The sequence below is a fragment of the Rhinopithecus roxellana genome, chromosome 8 (genome assembly GCF_007565055.1).
Source record: "Rhinopithecus roxellana isolate Shanxi Qingling chromosome 8, ASM756505v1, whole genome shotgun sequence".
In the NCBI taxonomy this organism is placed as follows: domain Eukaryota; kingdom Metazoa; phylum Chordata; class Mammalia; order Primates; family Cercopithecidae; genus Rhinopithecus; species Rhinopithecus roxellana.
The window spans coordinates 16,483,283-16,508,407 of NC_044556.1; the positions used below are offsets into that span (position 1 = coordinate 16,483,283).

The following is a 25,125-nucleotide window of genomic DNA, read 5'->3' on the forward strand; positions in this document are numbered from 1 at the left end:
CGCGGGGGAGCGGCGGGCGCGGCGGGGCGGAGCGGTCGGAGCAGCGGCGGGCTGGCAGGCGGTCGTCCGGCCGGGGACCCGGCCCGGGACCGGCGGCGCGCGGCGGCCGAGGCCAGGTGAGTTCCAGGCGGCCTCGGGTTGGCGACTCGAGCTCGAAGCCTGCCTTTGGGGGCTGCGCAGAAGAGGGACGGAGCTGAGGGCTGATGGGGGACGCGACAGCAGGGGTGGAGGGGGCGGGAACGAGCCTAGGGGTCTTGGAGAGGTTGCTAGGGATGAGGTGGAAGCGAGATGGTGAAGGAGAAAGTGGATGGAGATGGAGCTGGTGAGGGAGTTCGCGGGCGTGGGGGGGTGAGTCTTGTGGCTTTGAGCAGCTTCTCTGAAGAGGACGTGGCTTAAGTGGTAATTGGGGGGTCGCAGGAAACGGCGTTGTGGGGAGGCAAGGAGGCGGGAACGAGAGGCCCAGGCTGGGGGAGTGGGCAAGGCCAGTGGCGGGACAGCCGGGGTGCGGTGCGGGGGAAGGGGTGCGAGACCGATCTGGGGACGTCTGCCCGCGCGATTGAAGGAAGGGTGTCTGAGAAGAGGGCGGCGCCTGGCCCCCAGTGGGCGCTCAGTAACTGCGGGGGGTTCTGAACTAACTGATGCGGCAGCCGGCTATTGGGAAGCGGGGAAATGGGAGCTGAAAGGGAAGTAAACGGAGTAGAAGTCGTGGTAAGAACTAAGGGTAGGCTTAGGGAGGGAGGGCCAGGAGAGGAGGGAAGAGAAGGAAGGGGTTAGAATGGCCCCGTGCAGATAGATGTTGAGGTGCAGCTCCTGGAGATTCCGTCCCGCCCACTCTCCCCTCTTGATTCATGTCCTTCCTGACTTCACACTCAACAGTTGGGTGACCGGGGACGCGTCCCAACACCTTCTGTGCCAGTCTCCTGGTCTTGGAAACGGCACCACCCTCCCTTTAAGACAGGACTAGCGGGATTCTGGGATTCCCTCGATCCAAGGAAGAGACCTCAGGGCCGGCTGTGAGGCCGGAACTGTTTTTCAGGAGGGAGTGTGCATGCACCCTCATGTACAGGACTGTTGCCACCTCCGCAGAGCTGCATCCTTGGACTTAAATGGGTAAAACGACATACAGGAAATCGGTCCCCCGGTTGCTCTGAGCTCAGCCCTGGAGAGGCAGGACAGCCATGAGTCCTCCTTTCTTTCCTGGGCACCCTGGAGGCCAGGGGTCTTTAAGGGAAGGCTTCTCTGTGCCTCTGTCTGAGGTGGGAGCCGGTGGGGACACTGTGTTTTGCAGCCAGAGGGTCCTAACTCGGTTTGTTTTTTGGTGTTGGAGTCTTCAGAATCTTAGGGTGTCCAGGAGCAGCTGGAGGTGACCTGGGAGACAGGAAAGTTATTCACATCTGACAGGCCTGACTCTTGTGGCCCCTGCAGGGACTTTGTGCAGGGTGCTTTCTCCCCTTTCCCAAGTGTGGGGATCTTAATCTGGGATCTGCCAGAAGGGCTGGGGAACCCCAGCTTATATTTAGTTTATAGCTCATTCAAGAGATGAACCTGGGTAGTTGGGATATAAAGAGGGCCACAGAAAGATAAATACCCCCTTCACTTCCAGAATATCCTGGCCTTTAGGAAAGGTGGCTTTGGCCTGGCTTGCCCCAGGACATGCAGTGACAGCCCACAGTCATGCCTCCTGCAGACATTGAACTGTGGGCTTGCCCTGGCCAAGACACCCCAATGAACAGGACCGCAATCTTCTGATCCCACAGCCCTGCGATGACCTCTTCCTGCCCCTAGAGAATGGCCAAGCAGGGTCTTGTGGAGGGAGCACTGTGTTGGAGATCCTGGCTTTGCTCAAGTCTCTGCCTGTTTCTGTCCTCTCACCTGCAAAATGAATGAATTGACCTCCATCAGCGTTTTTCAACGTGAAACCCAACTCTTCTCATCACTGTCTTGTCTCCAGTTCCTGTCCCCCCCACTCCCGGCCTTGAACTCCACACAGCACCCCCACTCTTCATTCCTGGCTACCATAATCCTGCTTTTATTCCGTTTTCCATTCTACAGTTTATATCCAAAAATGATTGATTGATTGATTGATTGATTTTTACCGCTTCTTCATCATCCAAATAAAAAATTGCATTGTCGAAAGTACTTTTGCACATTGCACCTATTCCCAAAGCTTTGGAAACTGCAAATTTCTGGAAATCCCGAGGCAGTACCCTCCCTCGGGTCCAGTCTGGTGACTCAGTGGAGCAGGTAGAGACGTGGGAATCTCCCCTTTCTGTTTGGCTGTAGGATTCGTTATTCTCTCCCCACCGGGACCTGTTAACTTGCTGTTTCCCATTCCTCGTCTCTTCCAAATGGTGTGTCTTGGGTGGGCCTAGATTTCAGTTAGGCAAGGGTTGATTCTGCCAGGCGCTTGGTAGATTCCTGGGGACAGAGGTGCCCCCCCAACCACCGCTCCCGCCCCCGCCGCAACCTTGCACTTCCTCTTCGGAAAGAATGGAGTTCAGGCTGGGCCGCGGTGGCCGTAATCCCAGCACTTTTGGAGGCCGAGGCCGGTGGATCACAAGGTCAGGAGTTCAAGACCAGCCTGACCAATATAGAGAAACTCTGTCTCTACTAAAAATACAAAAATTAGCCGGGCGTGGTGGTGTGCGCCTATAGTCCCAGTTACTCTGGAGGCTGAGACAGGAGAATTGCTTGAACCCAGGAGGTGGAGGTTGCCGTGAGCCAAGATCGTGCCATTGCACTCCAGTCTGCGGGACAGAGCGAGATACCCTCAAAAATAAAAAAATAAAAAGGAATGGAATTCAGATCAGGTCATCAGTACAGTGACAGAGGGGCCACAAGATATTATAGGGGCAGAATTAGGAACAACCAATGCAATCTTTAGGACAAGGGGGATTCTAGCAGGTTTCCTTGGAAGTGGTGGCTGGCCCCAGGTCAAACCTGGAAAGATACCACGTGTTAAACCACGCCGGGCAGAAGGGATTGCTCAAGCAGAGATACGTTTGAAGCCCGGCCTGTACAGAGCATCCCAGCTCTCTCATTCTGCCAACCGGCAGCGCGAGGGTCCTTGTTCTTATCTTCCTGATACAGAAACAGGCCCAGGCAGGTGATAACTTCAGAGATGGTTCCTTGAGCTTTCTAGAAACATGCAGGATCCTTAGTAACCTTTAACTGGGGAAGCCCAAATCTCCAGGCAGTTTCTCAACCACACCACCATTGACACTCGGGGCTGTGCACTGTAGAACGTCGAATACTGTCCCTGGCTGTCTCCCATGAGATGCCAATAGTATTCCGTGCCCTCTAAGGGGTAACAACCGAAAATGACTCCAGCCATGGCCACGTGTCCCCTGGCGGGGGCGGGCCCAGAATCACCTCTGCAGGTGAAATGTGATGCTCATTAGTAAAGCCTGGTTCGCCTCTAGGGCCCATCATTGCCTCAGTGGGTCCTTGGTGTTTGTGGAGCCCCCTGAGAAACTGCCACTAAGATTGGGAATGGGGGCAGAGACCAGGAACTGAATCCTGCCATCCAGTCAGTTCTTAATCAGCGGGAGCAGGTCTCCATAAAAAGGAGGAACAGTTAGGAACTGACTGTGGGGGAGGTTAGGCAACGTGCCCCAGGGTGGACAGCGGGCGCCCTTGTCTTTCTCTTCTTTGTCTTATGACTGACCTGGATTTCTGGAGGAACTGTCCTTGTCTTAGAACGATCTGTTGCTTTTCTTCTGAGATTAGAGGTATTAGATTCTCTCCCAAGAGCTACTTGGGAGGTTGTCCTGGATAAGCGTCGCTTTTGTAAGCTGCGTTATCTCTTCCGTGGACCCTTTCGCCCACCCGTTCCCAAGCACACACTGCTGAATTTTTGTTCTTGGTCCATCTTGCTCTCCCCTTTCCTGCTTGGCCCCCTCCTTGACCGTGACTTTGCTGCTTTCCCTTGATTGGAGGAAACGCTCTGGGGCCACGGGACTGACGGTCCCTTCTGGGTGCTGCCCCCGCACCCCACCCACCAGCCCTTTGTGTGCCCGGCATCCCCAGCCCAGCTGTGCCAGGCTGCCCCTGCTCGGCCGGCCATTCAGACAGCCCCAGGCGGCCTCTCAGCAGAGCAAGACAAGCCCTTCTCTTCTGCCCTCGTGGTCCCTGGAGTGGCAGAACAAAGGGCTCTGTCTCCACACCAGCCCACCGCCACAGCCCAGAGCCCCGTTCCCTTTCAGTTTCTATCGTGGCTGGGACAGAGCCTCAGAGATTAGGCATGTTTCAGAAATGCAGCTGACGAGTTTGGGTTCTACTCATTTCCTCAGCGAGACTTTCTGAGCCCGAGCCCAATGATAAATAAAGTAGTGATTCAAGGGTTCAGCCCGTGGGTTCGTCGGAGTGATGAATAAGATATCCTTGTCTGACTCACTTGTTTAAAACCCATCTCTGCCCTGCTGCACAGAGCTGTATGTGCACGAGAAGGAGCCCCGCTAGGGGTATTTCATGGCTGTTGTTGCTGGGTGCCTGAGTTTGCTAGGGCTGCTGTAACAGAACCGCACGCTGGGTGGCCAAAATTACAGAAATATATTGGCTCGCAGTTCTAGAGGCCAGACGTTTAAGATCACATTCAAGATCAAGGTGTTGGCAGGGTTCGTGCCTTCGGAGGGCTGTGAGAATCTGTTCCAAGCCTCTCTCTGTTGGCTCATACACAGCCGTCTCTCCCTGGGTCTTTACATCGTCCTCCCTCTGTGCCCTGTCTCTGTGTCCAGATTTCATCTTACCAGGACGGCAGTCATAGGGAAGGGGGCCCACCCTAATGACATCATTTTAAGTGAATCATCCCCATAAAGACCCTGCCTCTAGGCCAGGCTTGGTGGCACACGCCGGTAATCTCAGCCTTTTGGGAGGCCGAGGCGGGAGGATCGCTTGAGGCCAAGAGTTTAAGACCAACATGGACAACATAGCAAGATCCCATCTCTACAAAAAAATACTAAAATTAGCTGGACATGATGGTGAATGCCTGTGGTCCTAGCACTTTGAGAAGCTGAGACAGTAAGGATCACTTGAGCCTGGGAGTTTCAGGCTACAGTGAGCTATGATCATGGCACTGCATTCCAGCCTGGGTGACAGAACGACACCCCTATCTCAAAAAAAAAAAAGATCCAAGTATACTCATACTCTGAAGGTCTGAGGTTTAGGATTTCAATATGTGAATATTTGTTTGTGGGGGGGAGTGGTGGACACAGCTCAGCCCATAACACTGAGAAAGGCGCAAATTCAAATTGTATTTTTATTTATTATTTATTGGGGGGGGGACAGAGTCTCGCTCTGTCACCCAGGCCGGAGTGCAGTGATGCAATCTTAGCTCACTGCAACCCCTGTCTCCCAGGTTCAAGTGATTCTCCTGCCTCAGCCTCCCGAGTAGCTGGGACTACAGGCGTGCACCACCATGCCCAACTAATTTTTGTATTTTTAGTAGAGATGGATTTTCATTGTGTTGACCAGGCTGGTTTTAAACTCCTGACATCAGGTGATCCGCCCGCTCAACCTCCCAAAGTGCTGCAATAACAGACATGAGCCACCGCGCCTGGCCTCAAATTACATTTTCAGATAATACAGGAATCTGGGGGGAAATGATCGTGTCAATAGAGAACAGGTCCATTTTGTCTTTTCTTACTCCTTTAAATAAACACTTTAAGGGTGAGTAGGTTGGTTGGCTGCATCAATTTTGGAAGCTCCCTGTTGGGAATTTTCCAGATCTCACACTCATACGTTCAAGGGTGACTAAAGAGAGGTGAGAGGCCTGGCCCACGCCTGTAATCCCAGCACTTTGGGAGGCCGAGGTGGGAGGATCACCTAAGGTCAGGAGTTTGAGACCAGCTTGGCCAACATGATGAAACCCAGTCTCTACTAAAAATACAAAAATCAGCCGGGTGTAGTGGCACGCACCAGTAATCCCAGCTACTTGGGTGGCTGAGGCAGGAGAATTGCTTGAACCCGGGAAGCAGAAGTTGCAGTGAGCCGTGATCCCACGCCACTGCACTCCAGCCCAGGCAAGAGTGAGCCTGTCAAAAAAAAAAACAGAGGTGAGGACCCAGCCCAGGGAGGAGTGGATCCCGTGGGATTTTACAGGAGATGTGTTGAGGGCCAGGCCCACGAGGCCGTGTGTGCCTGGTGGGGAAGCAGGATGAAGTTTACAAGCAGGGCATGGGGCGGGGGTGTCTCTGTTCTCAGTATTGCTGGCGTCAGGGGCAAGGGATATCCAAAGTAACTCCACTCAGGGACCTAAATGACCTTAGGACCAACTGCTGTCACAAGTGATTGAACAAAAGAAGTTTCTGGAATGTCTTAATATCCTTCAGCAAAAAGGAAGTATTGGCTGGGAGCCGGGCTCAGAGCTGGCCCTTGGGGAGACTGAGGAGAACAGAAATAGCCCTCGCCTCTGTTCAGATATTCAGCCAGGAGTCACGAGCATGGAAGTCAAATTAATAGCCCAGTGGGGTCTGTGAAGGTGCCAGCAGCGGGCGAGCCTGTGGTGGGAGCCGGCCTGGCCTGGGGACTCGCTTATGGGGGAAGTGGGAGACCTGAGAGCTTCGCCCATCAGCCGTACCATGGGTCATCTGCCTGCGAGGTGGGCACCGCTGCTTCCTCACGAGTGAAGTCACAGCGGCACAGCAGCAGGGGGAGGCTCAAGGCTTTGCTGTGGATCTTCCTGGGCTCACTGCTCAGAGCATCTCCACGAGGAGGCGTCTGCCACCTTCTGCATCCCATTCCAGGGCAGATGAGATCGGGGGCAGGAGGGTGACGTTTGAGATTTTGATTCCCAGGGTACGGGGATTCACGCAGGGCCTTAATTTCCTGGTGAATGTGCCTTCGGGGTCAGGGGGTAGCTTGTCCACTGCTTGGGAAGACCCCTGAGGTCCTCGTCGTGTCACGTGGAAATGCTATTTATTGGGTGGGCACGAGAACAAGAGAGGCAGAGAAAGTGCAGTCGTACTTATTTGGCCCACAGGCGCCATGGAAACTGGTTCCTTTTCCCTGGGTGGTCCCTTGGGAGTCAGCCCCATGATTTAGCAGGGAAGGGAGAAGGTAAGGGTTGGGGTGTCCTGGAGTGAAGAAAGTGGCCTGAACCAGGATGGGTGCCTTCACAAGGCTGGCTCCCTGTTGCACCCCGCGCTCTCAGTATCCTGCGGCCAAGTGAGCATGGGGTTGGAACCGTGCTAACGTGTCAAGGGCCCATGGGTCCTTAGGAGGCTGAAAGTATGCAAATGTTCCTTTTTTTTTTTTTTTTGAGACAGGGTCTCACTCTGTCACCCAGGCTAAAGCGCAGTGGCATGATCTTGGCTCACTGCAGCCTTGATGACCTCCCTGGGCTCAAGTGATCCTCCTACCTCATTCTCCCTAGTAGCTGGGACTGCAGGCAGTCACTACCACGCCAGGCTAATTTTTGTATTGCTTATGGAGACGGCATTTCACCATGTTGCCTGGTCTGGAACTCCTGGGCTCAAGCGATCACCCGCCTCAGCCTCCCAAAGTGCTGGGATTACAGGCATGAGCCACCACACGCAGCCACTTTTCTGATTGATTTAAAGCATAGCTTCTCAGCCACAGCATTGGTGACATTGGGGGCAGATCATTCTCTTGGGTAGGAACTGCTGTCTGCACTGTAGGGTATTGAACAGCGTTCCTGGCCTCCACCCTTCAGATGCCAGTAGCATCCCCTCCTCCGTGTCTGGATAACCAAAAATGTCTCCAGACATGACCAAGTGTTTCCTGGAGGGCAGAGTCAGCCCTGGGTGAGAAACACTAGTTTGGGGTTCTGTTGACTCCTAAATGAGTTTGCGTCTGTCATCATCTTACTGACTGAAGTCCTAGGATGCTGCGCACATTTTTTTTTTTTTTTTTTTTTTTTTTTTTTTTGAGATGGAGTTTTGTTCTTGTTGCCCAGGCTGGAGTGCAATAGCACAGTCTCGGCTCACTGCAACCTCCACCTCCTGGGTTCAAGTGATCGATTCTCCTGCCTCAGCCTCCCAAGTAGCTGGGATTACAGGCACCCACTACCATGCCCAGCTAATTTTTGTATTTTTAGTAGAGATGGGATTTCACCATGTTGGCCAGGCCGGTCTTAAACTCCTGACCTCAGGTGATCTGCCTGCCTTAGCCTCCCAAAGTGCTGGGATTACAGGCGTGAGCTGCTGCACCCAGCTCACACATTTAAATACACAAAGTGAATGGGGAAGGAGAGAGGAGAGAAATCAGAGAGACTAGGTAGATTCTCCTGGTTAGTAACCCACTGGGGGCCAAGTGCGGTCATCCATGCCTGTAATTCCAGCACTTTGGGAGGCAGAGGTGGGAGGATCCCCTGGGCCCAGGAGTTCCAGACCAGCCCTGGCAACATAGTGAATCCCCATCTCTACAAAAAGATTAGGCAGGTGTGTTGGCACATGCCTGTGGTCCCAGCTACTCAGGAGGCTGAAGCCAGAGGATCACTTGAACCTGGGAGGTCGAGGCTGCAGTGAACCAAGATGGTACCACTGCACTCCAGCCTGGGTGACAGAGAGAGACTCATCTCAAAAAAAAAAAAAAAAAATTATTAGGAGTGCATTCTGGTGTTTAGTGTGAGGAAGGAATCAATTTTTTTCCAAATAATTAATGTAGGGTCTCTCACCCTCAGCACTGCTGATATTTGTGGCTGGGTCCGTCTCTGTGGTGGGGCCCTGAGCACCATGGGGTGTGGAGCAGCATTTCCAGCCTCAACCCTCTTCATGTTGATAGCATCCTCCCTGTCCCGACAACCAAATATGTCTCAGGGCCAGGCACAGTGGATCACACCTGTAACCCCAACACTTTGGGAGACTGAGGTGAGCAGATCACTTGAAGCTAGGAGTTTGAGACCAGCCTGGCCAACATGGCAAAATCCTGTCTCTACTAAAAATACAAAAAAAACACACACACACAAAAAAGTAGCCAGGCATGGTGGTGTGCACCTGTAATCCCAGCTAGTTGGGAGGCTGAGGCACAAGAATAGCTTGAACCCAGGAGGTAGAGGTTGCAGTGAGCCAAGATCATGCCACTGCACTCCAGCCTGGGCAACAGAGCAAGACTCTGTCTCAAAGAGAAAAAAAAATGTCTCAGGACAGAGGTTGCCAAGTGTCCCCTGAGGGCAGAGTCTGTTCCAGGGGAGAAACACTGATATAGAAGAACACCAAGCTTTTGAGGGGCAAGCAGAGCCTGTTGAGACCTGCAGGTCAAGCCCATGACTGGCCTGAGGTGACTCATTTCTTACCTGCCTTCGTGGTGTGATCACCAGGGTCCCTGGCACAGGGATGAGCTTCAAGGGGAGCTGGGGAGTGACTGTTTCACCAAAGACATTGGTGGCAGCAAATCCTGGGACCATTGCCCCCCACCATCTGGTTCCGCTCTCAGGTGATCAGAAAGTGGAACCAGCTTGAGCCTGGGAGGTCCTTTGTAGAAACTGGGCAGAGGGTGGGTTTCCTGGCCAGGAGGAGGAGCATCTCTCTGAAGGCCACAAGGGCTGGATTGCGGATAGGCGGCATGGGGGGATCCTGGCATGCAGAGAGCACTCCACGTGGAAGCCAGAAGCCTGGAACAGATGGGTGGCCAGGTCGCGAGCCACCTAGGCAGCTCAGCAGATGTGGAGAATGGGAATAAACTCAGGGGTCTTTTGGGGGATTAGTGGAATAGGTGATAGCTAAAAGGTACAGGGTTTCTTTTTAAGGTGATGTAAATGTTCTAGCCAGGGGCAGTGATTCATGCCTGCAATTTCAGCTCTTTGGGAGGCCAAGGCAGGAGAATCACTTGAGCCCAGAAGTTTGAGACTGGCCTGGGCAACATAGGGAGATCTCATCTTTAAAAAAAAATAGAAAAATTAGCTGAGTGTGGACTTGCACCTGTAGTCCCAGCTACTCCAGAAGCTGAGGTGGGAGGATTGCTTGAACCCAGGAATTCGAGCCTAGCCTGGGCAACATAGGGAGACCCCTGTTCTTACCCTCGAGATGGCTTTCCCTCTGGGCGTGACGACAGATGGGCTGTGTGATTGCAGAGGGGTCTGCGCTTCCAGACCCACGTCCCTGGCTGCCCTCCCCATCTTCGTTTACAAGCCCACAGGTCACCCGGGAAGGACCTGCAGCCCAGCCACCTGCGGGGCCCAGTGGCTCGGCCTTCTACCTGTGACCAGAACCCACCTGCATCTCATGGGCCTGATCCAGGCAAATGTCAGCTCCCCCCAAGGCACCCACAGGACATGCTTCTACCCAGGCCCCCCACAGTCCATCTGCCACAGATGGTAACATTTTCTTAATGTCACTCTGGTCCTGGTGCCCCTGCATCAAACCACATGGGGCTCCCCTGTCGGACTTGCATGAAAATCTAACCACATTTGCAGGGCCCTGGAGGATCTGACCTTCCCCATCTCGGCTTCTCTCTCCCCGCCTCCAGCCTTGGACCCACCGGCCACACTGGGCTCCTTGTTCTCAGAACCGCTCTGACCCCGCCTGCCCGCTCCCCACCCTCGCCTGGGCTGCTGTCCTCAAGCTCCGGGCACGTCCATCTCGTTTGCACTATACAGGCCTCAGCAACCATTTGCCCTGAGCACTGCCCCATGGGTTCCTATCCCTGGCTTCCCCACCTTGGCCTGGCTCGTATTGGGGCCAATTATTTTTTGCTGTGGGGGCCATGCCGTGCACTGTGGGACACTGAGTGGCACCCCTGGCCTCCACCTACAAAATGCAGTATCCCCTTGCCGCAAGTGGTAGCATCCAAAATGTCTCCATGGCCAGGCACAGTGGCTCACGCCTGTAATTCCAACACTTTGGGAGGCTGAGGCAGGCGGATCGCTTGAGGCCAGGAGTTCAAGACCAGCCTGGCCAACATGGAGAAACCCCGTCTCTACTAAAAATACAAAAATTAGCTGGGTGTGGTGGCGGGTGCATTTTGTCCCAGCTACTTGGGAGGCTGAGGCATGAGAATCACTTGAACCCGTGAGGCAGAGGTGACAGCGAGCTGAAATAGCACTACTGTACTTCAGTCTGGAAAACAGAGCAAGACTTCATCTCAAAAAAAAAAAAAAAAAGGTCTCCAGACAGATGTCTGTCCCAGTGGGGACAGACTCACTCCTGGCTGAGAACTGCTGTGCTAGCACAATTATGCTGGATTTTTCCTCCCCAAAGCACTTATCGCTGTTGCAAATACCTCCTTGCTTTGTGGTGAGTGTGTTTTCCGTCTCCTTCACCTCCACATTCTCTCTCCTGTACCCAGCTTCAGCCTGGCCCGGGGTGAGCACTGGAGGAACATTTGTTAACCATATGTTGAAAGAAGACAGCCTCCTCTGAAACATCAGCACAGATCCCAGGGAGGGAGACCCCAGGGCCTGGAGGGGTGGGCGTATAGCACAGGTCAGAGAGCACTTGGGCTGTGGGGAGGCGGGTGGCCAGAACGTGCTGAAAGAACACATACCTGGGAAGGGACTTCTCCAGGACGTGGGGCTCAGAACAGTCAGGCTGGATGGAAGGTCTCGTGGAACGCCTTGTGGAAGACAAGGGACAATCTGAACAGGTTCAGAAGAACACATTCAACTCCCCGTGGGTGAGCGTGGAATTGGCAGAAGTCACAAGAGAGCATTTGGGATGAGCTTCTTGGGAATATTCAGTTAAGGCAGAAAAAAGGCTGGAACAACCGAAGGGCTCACCCAGCTACTTTCTGGCCTGAGTGTTCCACTCAAGGTCTTTGGCACTGGGCAACTGGATTCATGTCGTGGGGTTTCCATAACTGAGTACCTATCCTGGGGTGGCTGAGGAGGCCACAAGTCTGAAATGAAGGTGTTGGCCGGGCACGATGGCTCATGCCAATAATCACAACACTTTGGGAGGCCGAGGCGGGTGGATCACCTGAAGTCAGGAGTTCACGACCAGCCTGACTAACATGGTGAAACCCTGTCTCTACTAAATACAAAAAAATTAGCCAGGTATAGTGGTGCATGCCTATAATCTGAGCTACTTGGTAGGCGGAGACAGGAGAATCGCTTGTACCTGGGAGGCGGAGGTTACAGTGAGCCGAGATCGCGCCATTGCACTCCAGCCTGGGCAACAAGAGCGAAACTCCGTCTCAAAAACAAGCAAACAAACAAACAAAAAATTAGCCGGGCATGGTCGTGGGTGCCTGTCATCCCAGCTACTCAGGAGGCTGAGGCAGGAGAATTACTTGAACCCAGGAGGTGGAGGTTGCAGCGAGCTGAGATCGCACCACTGCACTCCAGCCTGGGCGACAGAGCAAGACTTCATCTCAAAAAAAAGAGCAAGACTCCATCTCAAAAAAAAAAAGGTGTCAGCAGGACCACACTCCCTCTGGAGGCTCTAGGGGAGGACTCTTCCTGCCTGTTCTAGCTTCTGGGGCTCCAGGCGTTCCGTGGTCTGTGGTCACATCACTCCAATCCCTGCCTCCATCTTTATTCATGTGCCATCTTCCCTCTGTGTGCACATGTGTCTCTTTTCCTTTTATAAGGATACAAGTCTTTGGATTTGGAGCCCACCCTAGTCTAGTACAACCTGATCTTAATTGACTACATCCCCAAAGACTTTATTTCCAAACAAGGTCACATTCTGAGTTTTGGGGTAAGCATGAGTTTTGGGGAACACGAATGAACTACCCACTGGAAATGCCTCTCTTTGTGATTTTGCTCTGCGGACGCTGTTTCTTGGCCCTGCTGGCTCCCCCAGCTGCTCCCCAAGGAGTTTCCCATCCCTGCCCTGTCCCACCCCTAGGACTTGGCCCCTTAGCAGGGCCTGGGCCACCAGTGATGCCCACCAATTCCTGTGATGTCCTGTGCCAGACTGTGATATGAGCCCATTCACCTCTGCAGTGGATTCTTGGAAGCAGCCCCGCTTACTTTGTGTGTGTGTGTGAGAGAGAGAAACAGGATCTGTCTCTGTTGCCCAGGCTGGAGTGCCGTGGCACTATCACGGCTCGATCTCCCAGGCTTAAGTGATCCTGCCACCTCAGCCTCCTGAGTACCTGGGACCACGGGTGCACGCCACTATGCCCGGCTCATTTCTTATTTTTTGTAGAACTGGGGGGGTCTTTCTTTGTTGCCCAGGCTGATCTCAAACTCCTAGGCTCAAGTAGCCTCCCAAAGTGCTGGGATTACAGGAGTAAGCCACCACACCTGACCATATCCCCACTTTCTGAAATGCCCCAAAAGAGCTTAGTTCCTCCCTCCTGTCACCTGCACTGGGCCATCCCTTGGAGTTTTCTTAACAGTTTCTTCTCTTGCGTGTCCTCTTCCTCCCGACTGGCACATGAGCATGGCCATCTTATGGTTAGGTTGGAGATGTAGAAAAATGAGGACAAAGGCCTCTAAGTCGTCCTCCCACTCTGAGCCACCCTGACTGACAGACTGACTTCGTGGTCATTCCTCCGTGTGTGTTTCCATCTTTCCCATACGGCCCATGAGCGGCCCATGAGCGTTTCTTCTTAAAAAAAATAAAATCCTCAACAGAATCAGCGAAATGTACGCGAAACGTGACATGCGCTGAATGCTGCAGGATGCATCCTAAAGGAGTCTGCTGCTAACATCCTAAAGGAGTCTGCTGCAATGCTAGTTAGCCTTCTCTTAGCTTGAGAATGATTTCATCCTATAAACACGTGGCTTCAAATTATGGCCTTATATAAACGAAACGGCTACACTACACTTTCTGGAGGCCCCGTCCAGAGGCCTTTATTTTCCAGTAAATTCCGAATCCTCCACCAAACTGGTAGGCAGAACCCTACTTTCTGTGCAGCCGACCTTGAGAGCGGCTAATTCACATCTGGCCACTGACCCCCACCCCCAGGGCCTGTTTTTTTCGTTGTCATGCCTTTCCTTACACCTCCTTTCTATGAGAACACAAAGAAATGGCCCTGAATTGAGATTGACATTTTTTCAGAGTGCAGAAAGCATATACCGGCTTGGCTTTTACGAAGCCATTTCTTTTTGCACCGCTCCGTTTTTTTAAAAGGAGTATTCATTTTTATTTTAGTGAAATGCACATAGCGTGTAATTTATAATGAGTAATATTCAGTGCATTCACAGTGTTGTGCAAACACCAGCTCTATCTGATTCCAGAACACTTTCATCCCCCAAAAGGAAACCCCGTCCCCATCCCCATTAGCCATCACTCCCCACTCCTCATCCCCCAGCTCCTGACAACGACTCATCACTTTCTGTGTCTGTGAATTTGTTCTGGTGTTCTGGACATTTCTATAAATGGAGTCACACCCCATATGGTCTTTCGTGTCTGGCTTCTCTCACTCAGCATCATGTTTTTTAGTTTCATCAACGTTATAGCATGAATCGATGCTTCCTTCCCTTTTTTTTTTTTTTTTTTTTTTTTGAGACAAGATCTAGCTCTGTTGGCCAAGTTGGAGTGCAGTGTAACGATCTCGGCTCACTGCAGCCTCTGCCTCCCAGGCTCAAGCCATCTTCCCACTTCAGCCTCCCAAGTAGCTGGGATTACAGGCACGCGCCACCATGCCTGGCTAATTTTTTTGTGTTTTTTTTTTTTCTGTAAAGACAGGGTTTCGCCATGTTCCTCAGGCTGGTCGCGAGCTCGTGAACTCAAGCAGTCTGCCAGCCTCGACCTCGCAAAGTGCTGAGATTACAGGCGTGAGCCGCCTCACTCAGCCTTCGTTTCTTTTTATGGCCAAATAATATTCTATTGGATGAATGGGCCACGTTGTGTTTTTCCGTTCATCCATTAACAGGCACTTTGTTACCACTTTTTGGCATTTCTTCGAGGATCTTTATAGTCTGACAGTTTGATTTTCATTTGGTGACAAGGGGATTGTTCTTACAAAAGGCCTTGGTCATACTGATGCTATCAGCTGGAGGATGTGTTTTGCTTCCCGTTCACATTGTCTGTGCGTGGGATGGGCAGAGTCGGGGGGTAGAGCGGGTATGTTAGCCTTGGGGTATTTTGGTGAGACAATTCGGTTTAAGGAAGGAAACACGTTTTCAGGACCCAGACCCCAAAACACAACCACAACCCGAGGTTGCCACTTGGCTGAGCTGTCCCCCACAGGAACTTCAGGTCCCTGGTTCCTCCAGCCCCGATCTGCTTCCTTCCATTCCCACCAGAACCAGGGGATTCTCCAGGGGCAGGTTTCACATCCACCTGCGGCAGGGATCTTAAGCCATAGCAAGACTAATTTCCAGGTCTCACGTCTCCTGGGAAACCACAAAAGACTGAGCCCTGCCAAGTGAGAACATTCTCTGAAGCTCTGATAATCAAAACAGTGTGGCACCTCATAAGCCTCAGCAGCCCAGAGGTAGACCACATATATAAAATAACTCCATGTGTAGTATTTAACAAAGGAGGCTCCCCAATCCAGTGAGGGAAGGATTCTTTCACAAAAGGCATTAAAACAGTTGCTTCCCTGTTTGGAAGCAGTTTTGTTTTGTTTTTTGTTTGTTTTTTTGATACATGGTCTTGCTCTGTGGCCCAGGCTGGAGTGCAGTGGCATGATCACAGCTCACTGCAGCCTTGACCTCATGGCCTCAAGCAATCCTCCTGCCTCGGCCTCCCGAGTAGCTGGGACTATAGGCGTGCACCACCACACCCAGCTAATTTTTAAATTTTTTTATAGAGATGGGGTCTTGTGGCCAGGCACAGTGGCTTACACCTGTAATCTCAGCACTTTGGGAGGCCAAGGCAGGCGGATCACTTGAGGTCAGGAGTTTGAGACCAGGCTGGCCAACATGGTGAAACCCCATCTCTACTAAAAATACATAAATCAGCTGGGTATGGTAGTGTTCGGGCCCAGGTAGAGGGAGTCAGCCCGGAGCTGTGGGTGAAAGGACAGGCCCATGGGCTGCTCCACTGGGAGCAGGAGAGGACCAGGCCGATGAGCCTTGCAGGGGGCACTCCAGCTTGTGGTCCCAGCTTGTTTCTGCTCCCACCACCCCCATCCCACTGCCAGGGAGGGACGTCCCTTCTCTGGCAACCCCCTTCCCCACAGCCCTGGCTGCTCAGCAGCCGCCTTGAGCAAGCCTTATCCACTTCCTCCTGGCCTGGGGGAAGGGCACACATCTGCCAGTCCTGTGACCATCCTCTTCAGCCCCATCTCTGAGAGTGGGGTTTCCTGAGTGTCTGTCCTTCTGCCTCGCACATCAGGGGCCCAGAGCTGCAGAAGCCCCCATAGGCTGTGTTCCCAGCAGGGCTCAGAGGGCTCCTGGTGCTCCGTCAGCAATCCCTGGAGGACGTGGAGCAGTCTCAAGTGCAGCCATCCGTGTGGCCTTCAGCCCTTGTGATTCCGTGAGCCAGCATCAGCCCTCCCTTCGGGGGTTGGCAGAGGCTGCAGGAAGCAGGAGAAAGAGCCCATCCTTGGGTTCTCCTGGCTTCTTGCTCAGAGCTGCTCTCTGCTGTGAAGGAGGAAGTAGGCATATCCTAGTGAGCTTTGCACCGCCTACATCCAGGCAGCTCAGCCATAAGTTAGCCCAAAGCCCGGTAGCTGGGAGCTGCACTGAGCCCCTGGTCACAAAAGTGAACGTCACAGGACAGGCCAACTCTGCCTGGGCCTCGCTCTGTGCACATACACAGGTGCACGCATGTGTGTAGGCATGAACATGTGGGTAGGCGTGTGCATGCAAATGTTTTGTGTACAAGCGTGTACGTGTGGCTGTGCACGTATGTGTGCATGAGCGTTCATATGGATTTATATGCTGGGCGAGGCAGCTGGATCACTTGAGGCTAGAAGTTGGAGACCAGCCTGGCCAACATGGCAAAGCCCCGTCTCTGCTAAAAATACTAAAATTCGCCAGCCATGGTGATGCATGCCTATATCCCAGCTACTTGGGTGGCTGAAGCTCAAGAATCTCTTGAACCCTGAAGGCAGAGGTTGCAGTGAGCTGAGATCGCGCTGCTGCATTCCAGCCTGGGCGACAGAGCAAGACTCCGTCAAAAAAAAAAAAAAAAAACGCTTGCACATATGTTCCTTCATACCTGTGTCCTTGTATGTATGTGCATGCATGTGAGTGTGCATACAAGCATGTGAATATGTGTACAAGTGTGTGTGCATAGTGTGTCCGTGTGTGCTGTGTTTATATGAGCATGGATGTGTCCTATGTTGTGTGCACACAGGTGTGTTCATGTTTGTGTACTGTGTGCACACAAGCATGTGTATTCACATGTGTGTCCTCTGTGTACATGCAAGCACGTGGAAGTACATATGCCAGCGCACACACACATTCATGCAGGTGTGATTAAGACATGTATCTTGGCCAGGCACGGTGGCTCACACCTGTAATCCTGGCATTTTGGGAGACCGAGGCAGGAGGATCACCTGAGGTCAGCAGGAGGTGGAGACCAGCCTGGCCAACATGGTGAAACCCCATCCAAATCCAAAATAAAAAATTAGCTGGGTGTGGTGGTGCGCGCCTGTAATCCCAGCTACTTGGGAGGCTGAGGCAGGAGAATGGCTTGAACCCAGAGGCAGAGGTTGCAGTGAGCCAAGATCGTGCCACTGCACTCCAGCCTGGGCAACAGAGTGAAACTCCCGTTTCAAAAAAAAAGAAAAAGGCATGTATCTTTAATTTGGGCTCCTATATTCCTCACATGGCTTGGAAGTGCGTAAACCTCTGTCCATCTTCCTTGGCCCTATGGAGCTGCCTGAGAACATTCTATGATTAACTCTCATGGCGTCCTGGGGCGACCAGGTGAGTGATACCGTGTGGCAGCTGGGAACCTGACGTACCTTTAGATTTCCAACCATCTCCCAGCCATGGTGTCTGAGGAACTGTGCCTAGGCGCAAGGGCTGAGCTTTTGAATACAGAGCAAGAAGTTTTCAAAAGATAAACTCCTGGGGAAATGGGATCTTTTAAATCCATGTAATTTTTAAAGCAGTTTTTTTTGGGGGGTGGGGATTGAGACAGCTTCTGCCCTGTGGCCCGGGCTGTGGTGCAGTGGTACAATCACTGCTCACGGCAGCCTCCACCCGCTGGGCTCAAGTAGTCCTCCCACCTCAGCCTGCCAAGAAACTGGGACTACAAGTGTGTGCCACCATGCCCAGCTAATTTTTTTTTTTTTTTTTTTTTGTAGAGATACCTCGTTGTGTGGCCCAGGCTGGTTTAGAATTCCTCAGCTCAAGCAATCCGTCCTCTTCAGCCTCCCAAAGTGCTGGGATTATAGGCATGAGCCACGGCACCTGGCTTTGTTGTTGTTGTTGTTGTTGTTGTTGTTGTTTTCTTTTTTTTTTTTGAGACGGAGTCTCACTCTGTCGCCCAGGCTGGAGTGCAGTGGCCAGATCTCAGCTCACTGCAAGCTCCGCCTCCCGGGTTTACGCCATTCTCCTGCCTCAGCCTCCCGAGTAGCTGGGACTACAAGCCCCCGCCACCTCGCCCGGCTAGTTTTTTGTATTTTTTTAGTAGAGACAGGGTTTCACCGTGTTAGCCAGGATGGTCTCGATCTCCTGACCTTGTGATCCGCCCGTCTCGGCCTCCCAAAGTGCTGGGATTACAGGCTTGAGCCACCACGCCCGGCCATGTTGTTGTTGTTGTTAAGACAGAGTTTCACTCTCTTCCCCAGGCTAGAGTGCAATGACGCAATCTTGCCTCACTGCAATCTCCACCTCTTGGGTTCAACCACTTCTCCTGCCTCAGCCTCCTGAGTAGCTGGGAGGGCATACCTCACCATGCCCAGCTAATTTTATATTTTTAGTAGAGACGGGATTTCTCTATGTTGGTCAGGTTGGTCTTGAACTCCCAACCTCAGGTGATCTGCCCACCTCGGCCTCTCAAAGTACTGGGATTACAGGCATGAATCACCACGCTCGGCCAAGCACCTGGCCTTTTTAAGCAGTTTTATCCAGGTGAAATTTTTACATAATAGGCTGTACTTACTAAGTGTGTAAACAGCTGTGAGCCCACCACCATGACCGTCATAAACACATCCATCATCTGAAAAGTATCCTTAGGCCTCTTGTCATCCCTCCCCGCCCCACATCCCCAAGCAGCCACCAATCAGCTTTCTGTCTTCATAGATCAGTTTGCATTTTCTATAATTTTATATACATGGAATCAGACAGTATAGGCTCTTTTTAAAACTTAATTAAGGAAAAGTCACAAAATGTAAAATTCACCATCTAAAACGTGCAATTTGGCTGGGTGTGGTAGCACACACAAACCTGTAACCCTAGCACTTTGGGAGGCTGATACAGGCAGACTCCTTGAGTCCAGGAGTTTGAGACCAGCCTGGGCAACATGGTGAAACCCAGTCTCTACTAAAAATACAAAAATGAGCCAGGCGTGGTGGCATGTGCCTGTAGTCCCAGCTGCTTAGGAGGCTGAGGTGGGAGGATTGCTTGAGCCAGGGGAGGTTGAGACTGCACTGAGCCACAGTTGCACCACTGGACTCCAGCCTGGGCAACAGAATGAGATCCTGTCTCAAAAATAAAAATTTGGCCAGGCATGGTGGCTCATGCCTGTAATTCCAGCACTTTGGAGGCCGAGGCGGGCAGATCACTTGAGGTCAGGAGTTCCAGACCAGCCTGGCCAACATGGCGAAACCCTATCTCTACTAAAAATACAAAAATTAGCTGAGCATGGTGGCGGGTGCCTGTAATCCCCTGAGGTTGGAAGGGAGGCTGAGGCAGGAGAATCGCTTGAACCCAGGACATGGAGGTTACATTGAGCCAGGATTGCAGCACTGCAATGGAATGCAAGACTTTGTCTCAAAAATAAAATAAAATAAAAATTCAGTGTGCTAGTCAGTGCATTCACAGTGTTGTGCAATGACCAGCTCTGTCTGATTCCAGAGCATTTTCATCCCCTTAAAAGGAAACCCGGTCCCCATTAGCAATCACTGCCTATTCCCCCTCCCCTAGTCCCTGGCAACCACCAATCTGCTTCCTGTCTCTGTGGATTTGCCTGTTCTGGACATTTCATATCAATGGAATCATACAGCCAGTGGCCTTTTGTGTCTGGCTATGGCCTTTTGTGTCTGGCTTCTCTCAGCCTCATGTTTTTGGGGTTCATCCATGTTGTAGCATGGAGCAGTGGTTCATTCCTTTTTATGGCTGAGTCGTATTCGGTTGTGTGGATGGACCGCGTTTTGTGTATCCGTTCATCTGCTGACGGACACTGGGTTGTTTCCACCTTTTGACTGTTGTGGATAGAGACGCAGTGGACGTTGGTGTACAAGGAATTGAGTCACTGCTTTCCATTCTTTTGAGTCTATACCTGGGAGCAGAATTGCTAGGTCTGTATGTAGTCTCTTTTTTTTTTTTTTTCTGAGATGGAGTCTCGCTCTGTCACCCAGTGCACTGGCAAATCTCGTCTCACTGCAAGCTCCGCCTCCCAGATTCACGCCATTCTCCCGCCTCAGCCTCTCGAGTAGCTGGGACTACAGGCGCCCCCCACCATGCCTGGCTAATTTTTGTTTTTGTTTTTGTATTTTTAGTAGAGACGGGGTTTCACCGTGTTAGCCAGGATGGTCTCAATCTCCTGACCTTGTGATCCGCCTGCCTGGGCCTCCCAAAGTGCTGGGATTACAAGCGTGAGCCACCGCGCCCAGCCTTGTCAGCCTCCTTTCACTCAACCCAACAATTCTGAGTTGTTTTCCTATCATTGTGAGCATCAGGAACCAGCCATCCTGAACTTGGTTCCTTCTCATTGCTGAGCCATATTCCGTGGTGTGGTCAGTTTGTTCATTCAGTTGGTGGACATTTGGGTTCTGAGTTTGGGGCTCTCAGAAGTTACATGTCTCTGTCTCAACATCTGCGTCATTTCTCCTGAGTAACTCTAGAGAGGGGAATTGCTGGGTCACGTGCTAGGTATGTGTTTTAACATTGAAAGAAACTGCTAAAAGTGTTTTCTAAAGCGGATGAGTGCCAGGCACGGTAGCGCATGCCTGTAATCCCAGCACTTTGGGAGGTCAAGGCAGGTGGAGTCCCAGAGCAGTCTGGGCAACATGACAAAACCCCATCTCTGCAAAAAAAAAAATACAAAAATTAGTTGGGCATGGTGGTGTGGTCAGAGGATTACTTGAGCCCAGTGAGCCTGGGAGGTCGAGGCTGCAGTGAGCTGAGATCATGCCACTGCACTCCAGCCTGAGTGACAGAGTGAGGCCCTGTCTCAAAACATAAAAAAGTGGAAGAGCTGCCTCGTTCAGATTGTTGTTGTTGTTGTTTAAGACATAGAGTCTCGGCCATTCATGGTGGCTCACGCTTGTAAATCCCAGCACTTTGAGAGGCAGAGGAGGGTGGATCACCTGAGGTCAGGAGTTCGAGACCAGCCTGGCCAATATGGTGAAACACCGTCTCTACTAAAAATACAAAAATTAGCCAGGCATGGTGGTGGGCACCTGTAATCTCAGCTACTCAGGAGGCTGAGGCAGGAGAGTCGGTTCAACCCGGGAGAGTCGGTTCAACCCGATAGGCGGAGGTTCTGCAGTGAGCCAAGATCACGCCACTGTGCTCTAGCCTGGGTGATAAAGCGAGACTCCATTTCAAAAAAATTAAAAAAAAAAAAACAACCAGCGTCTCGCCCTGTTGCTCAAGCCCTGTCTTAAGTAAATAAAATAAAAATAAAAGCAAACAAAAAAAAAGAAAACCAAACCTGCCTCTCAAAGCTTTATCTCATGACCTGGAGGAACATTCAAATGCGCTGACATGTCAAGGGAAGAATTAGGTTTTACAGCTGAATAGATAAGACAATCCAAATTTCGTTAAACTATATACAGTGTATATCTAGTTCCCTGGAAGAGAACACGACAGTTACTTACTAACTTGGGGGAAAGTTTTAAGAGAAGGTTTTAAGAGTTAAATGTCCCCCAGCCTTCTTCCCTATCACCATTCCCTATCCCTGTGTGAACTGTTGCCTCAGCCTCATAAGTTATCGTTTCTTTCAGCCTCAGCCCTTCTAACAATTCCCAGAGCCTCTGGTGGCCCTGACCTCACTCAGACACAGTGCTGAGTCATGCTTCTATTTAGGGCAGAGGTCAGCAAACCTTTGCTTTGAAGGGCTGGATAGTAAATATTTTAGGCTTTCCAGGCTGTAATATTACAGTCTGTACCTGAACTATTTCATTCTGCTCTTGTAGCAAAAGCAGCCACAGACAATAAGGAAATGAGTGGGCAAGGCTGCCTTCCAATAAAACTTTATTTATAAAAACAGGTGGTGGGCCTATCATACTATCCTTTACTCTTTTACTCACCTCATGAACGAACTCCTCTTCATCCTTCAGAACCCCTCTTTTTTTTTTTCAAGATGGAGTCTTAACTCTGTCGCCCAGGCCAGAATGCAGTGTCACGATTACAGCTCGTTGCAACCTCCACCTCCCGAGTTCAAGCGATGCTCCTGCCTCAGCCTCCCAAGTAGCTGGGATTACAGGCGCCTGCCACTGCGCCTGGCTAATTTTTGTATTTTTAGTAGAGACAGGGTTTCACCATGTTGGCCAGGCTGGTCTTGAACTCCTGACCTCAAGCAATCCACCCACCTTGGCCGCCCAAAGTGCTGGGATTACAAGTGTGAACGACCACGCCTGGCCTCAGAACCCCTCTTAGATATTCCCACTCTGCTAATGTCTTCTCTTGTTCTTTAGGATAATCACTCCTGCTGTGTGTCTTTTAACCATTGTGCTGGATTCACCTCTGCACTCACGTCTGTTTGCGTACCAGCCTCTCCTGCCTGTCTTTGGGCCCCATCTTCACACCCTCAGCCATTCTTGGTTGACTCGTGCCGCATTTATGGCTCTTGCTCCAAGCCCCCAGGTGGGCTGGCACCAGCATTTCTTTTTCTTGCAACCTTCAGAAGCAAATGCATTTTTTAGGAATAAACTGGGCTGCGCACAGTCACTCATGCCTATAATCTCGGCACTCTAGGGGGCCTAGGCAGGTGGATCGTTTGAGCCCAGCAGTTTGACACCAACCTGGGCAACATAATGAGACCCCCATCTCTACAGAAAATACAGAAACATTAGCCAGGCATGCATGGTGGTATGTACCTATAGTCCCAGCTACTTAGGAGGCAGAGGTGAGAGGATCACATGAGCCCAGGGAGATTAAGTCTGCAGTGAGCCGTGATCATGCCAGTGCACCCCAGCCTGGGCAGTAGAGCAAGACCCCAACCAAAAAAAAAAAAGAATAAACTGGGCGACCCTGTCTTTTTAAAAAAAAAAAAAAAAGGTGGGGGGCCAGGTGCGGTGGCTCACACCTGTAATCCCAGCACTTTGGGAGGCGGAGGTGGATGGATCACGAGGTCAAGAGATTGAGACCATCCTGGCCAACATGGTGAAACCCCATCTCTACTAAAAATACAAAAATTAGCCAGGCATGGTGGTGGGCGCCTGTAGTCCCAGCTACTCGGGAGGCCGAGGCAGGAGAAGCACTTAAACCCGGGAGACGGAGGTTGCAGTGAGCTGAGATTGTGTCACTGCACTCCAGCATAGCGACAGAGTGAGACTCCATCTCAAAAAAAAAAAATAAATGAAGAGGGTGAATTTTGGGGAGCTAAACAATCTATATATGTGGACATAACAGAGTGGAATAGACATTGGGGACGGCAGAAGGTGATGGGGGGAGGCGGGTGAGGGTGAAAAAATTTCCCATTGGGTATGATGTTCACTATTCAGGCAATGCGTATCCCAAAAGCCCAGATTGGCCTGGCACAGTGGCTCACTCCTATAACCCTAGCACTTTGGGAGTCCAAGGCAGGAGAATCGTTTGAGCTTAGGAGTTCAAGGCCACCTGGCCAACATAATGAGGCTGTCTCTATTAAAGAAAAAAAAAAAAGGACCGGGCACGGTGGCTCACGTCTGTAATCTCTGCACTTTGGGAGGCCAAGGAGGGCGGATCACCTGAGGTCAGGAGTTCGAAACCAGCCTGGCCAACATGGTGGAACCCTGTCTCTACTAAAAATACAAAAAAAAATTAGCAGGGCTTGGTGGCGGCTGCCTATAATCCCAGCTACTTGGGAGGCTGAGACAGGAGAATCTCTTGAACTCCGGGAGGCGGAGGTTACAGTGAGCCAACATCATGCCACTGCACTAGAGCCTGGGCACCTGGGCAACAAACAGCGAAACTCCATCTCGAAAAAAAAGAAAAGAAAAGAAAAGCCCAGACTTTATCACTACACAATATATGTATATAAGAAACCTGCACTTGCAGACCGGGCGTGGTGGCTCACCCCTCTAATCCCAGCACTTTGGGAGGTCGAGGTGAGCAGATCACCTGAGGTCAGGAGTTCGAGACCAGCCTGGCCAACATGGCAAAACCCCGTCTGTACTTAAAAAATAAAAAAATTAGCCGGTTGTGGTGGCACATGCCTATAGTCCCAGCTACTCAGGAGGCTGAGGCAGGAGAATTGCTTGAACCCAGGCAAAAGAGGTTGCAGTGAGCCAAGATCGCACCACTGCACTCCAGCCTGGGCAACAGAGCGAGACTCTTGTCTCAAAAACAAAAAAAGAAAAAGAAAAGAAATTGGTGGCCGGGCGCGGTGGCTCAAGCCTATAATCCCAGCACTTAGGGAGGCCGAGATGGGCGGATCACGAGGTCAGGAGATCGAGACCATCCTGGCTAACACGGTGAAACCCGCGTCTCTACTAAAAATACAAAAAAAAAAACTAGCCGGGCGAGGTGGCGGGCGCCTGTAGTCCCAGCTACTCGGGAGGCTGAGGCAGGAGAATGGTGTAAACCCGGGAGGCGGAGCTTGCAGTGAGCTGAGATCCGGCCACTGCACTCCAGCCTGGGCGACAGAGCGAGACTCCGTCACAAAAAAAAAAAAAAAAAAGAAAAAAAAAAAAGAAATTGGTATTGGCAGACTGCTACTTACCACCCTTCTGGTGTGCTTCTGGTGTCACTAGCTCTTCCATTCAAGCCCTCTCTCTGGCGGAGGATCCTTTCCGGGGAGTCCTATCGCATTGTGAGTCTCCTGTGGTCTTGGACAGCTAGCTCCTCCGTCTTTCCTTGTTGCCCGTGACCTTGGCAATCTTGGGAGCACCGACTGTATTCCTGCAGGATGCCCCCTGCCTGGGCCTGCCTGATGTTCTTCTCCCCAGCAGACTGGAGTTGTGGCTTCAGAAGCAACCGCTCTCTAAGCCATTCGCCTGAGTGCGTTTTTTGTGGCTCTCCCAGACTTTGTCTTCCTAGGTTGGGTTTCAAGGACCCTGGAG

General features: G+C 51.7%; 1 protein-coding gene across 1 annotated transcript in view; it reads left to right on the forward strand.

The window, feature by feature from the left end:
• Positions 1–20: 20 nt before the first annotated feature.
• MYO9B (myosin IXB) overlaps positions 21–25,125 on the forward strand; it is a 135,184-nt gene continuing 110,079 nt past the window's right edge. The window contains 1 exon segment of the mRNA XM_030934887.1: positions 21–116. The gene's annotated coding sequence lies outside the window, so the exon portion shown is untranslated.